The sequence below is a fragment of the Orycteropus afer genome, unplaced genomic scaffold, assembly GCF_000298275.1.
Source record: "Orycteropus afer afer isolate SDZICR_OR568_19922 unplaced genomic scaffold, OryAfe1.0 scaffold00017, whole genome shotgun sequence".
Lineage (NCBI taxonomy): Eukaryota > Metazoa > Chordata > Mammalia > Tubulidentata > Orycteropodidae > Orycteropus > Orycteropus afer.
The window spans coordinates 20,242,776-20,244,663 of NW_006921604.1; the positions used below are offsets into that span (position 1 = coordinate 20,242,776).

Consider the following 1,888-nt stretch of genomic DNA (forward strand, 5'->3'; position numbering starts at 1 on the left):
AGTGTTCACCTGGTTTTACACATGAACTGAAGTAGTGGCTTAAATCTATTAGCTTAAAAGGAAAAAAAAAAAAAATTACCAGATCAACTGACTCTTGGAGACACCATGTGTTTCAGAGTGGACTATGCTGCACAGGGTTTTCAATGGCAGCAGTTTTTGCAAGTAGATTGCCAGGCCTTTCTTCTCAGGAGTCTGGATGGACTCTTAACTTCCAACCTTTCAGTTACCTGGGCACATTAACCATTTGTACCACTTAAGGTTTCCTCTACTAGCATAACACTGTAAAGAAAGAAAAATGGCTCATGAGGGCTGCCATAATGTGCAACAGGAAATCCATGTTAATACCAGGAAAGATCTGGGCTGGTTGGAGCCTTTAAAGATGAGATGCTGCCCTTATCTGTGTTTGCAGTTGGGGCGAGGTGTCTCATGCAAATCCAAGGTCCAAAACCTGCTGGTCAAAGAGATAGTGGCCTATGGTCATAAAGAGGAAGGTGTCAATCATGATCTGAAGAAACCCTGGGAAAGGAAGTTTCATATTAGGGCAGAAGAACCAGTGGTCTGGAGGGGGCACAGCCAACTCAGGAAGTGGGTGGAAATTGGGAAAAGCTCTTGCCTCTGACTTGTTCTTCCAGCTAACCAAGATCATAGCCCCTTCTATGTTAAATAGCTCTGGTGGCATAGTGCCTAAGACATTTGACTGCTAACCAGAAGGCTGGTGATTCAAACCCACCAGCCACTCCTCAGAAAGAAGATTGGACAATTTAATTCTGTAGAGATACTGCCTCGGAAACCAAAGGAGGGATCACTATGAGTCGAATTGACTCCATGGAAGTGAGTTTGGTTTGGTTTGGGTTTATGTCAAACAGAGGCAAGAGGTTGGGCCTCAAGTCATGAAAACTTGATAGTGCCTGAATTAGTTCTGTATCCTCAGGAAGGTCACCTCATCTCAACAACCTCTGTTTCCCCATCAGAAAATTCTGCACTTTGGATTCACTGAGGGACTGGGGCTGATTCCAATTCTAATGTTCTCCTCAGAGTTGTGAGCCTTCACCCCAGGAAGCTAAAATCTCCATGTGGAGCCTCAAAGAAGCTGCATGGTCCAGTGGACAATAATCTTCAACCTAACTCTTAGTATTTCTGAAACACTCTTGACAGAGATTATACAAGCACAGTTCACAGAAACAACAATTGAAAGACCCTTTCCTGACCTCTCTGTTTCCCTTCACACCTCACCTCTGTTTCCATTACTTCTCTCACTTACTCCCACATCCTCATACCCTCTCTCTTCCTCAGCATAGGGAACAAAACCTGTAAACCTCAGCCCTAGACCACAACACCCAGGATACTAGTAAGGCTGGAAAGTATAGAATCATTTATGGTGGGCCAAAAAAGGGAGCATCTGGTAACACGTTCATGTGACTAATTTGGTCCTGCCACACTCCCATCTACATTTATCTGCCTTGTCTTCCATCCCTTCAGTTCCTCCTTGGTTCCCCAGATGGCAGTGGGAACAAGCAGCTCACCTGTCCTGATAATCTATGCAATAGTGGACTACCTGGAGTGGTCCTTCCCCTGTCAGGCAAGGTGTGCTTAGAGTCAAGACACACATGAGTGCCTGATCCTAGTGGATTTCAAGACTGGAAGGGAATTTGCATGCTCAAGATTGTATATACCAATGAATTTCTGGCAAACACATAGGCACACACATATTTTTATGGATATTGTGGTAAGTGTGTAGCTCTTTGTTATGGCTTTTGGTTAGTCTTGGAGATCCTTCCACATAAATGAACTTGCAAATTCCTCAACAGTTTATGAATCAGACTTATTCTTGATTCCTTATGACCTCTAGTGGCAGAAGAAGAATTTTGCTCCTTTTTTCAAATAATCT

The 1,888-nt window shown here is 43.6% G+C and overlaps 1 pseudogene; it reads right to left on the reverse strand.

Moving 5' to 3' along the window:
- Positions 1–424: 424 nt before the first annotated feature.
- Positions 425–1,888, reverse strand: part of LOC103213809 — a 95,554-nt pseudogene continuing 94,090 nt past the window's right edge.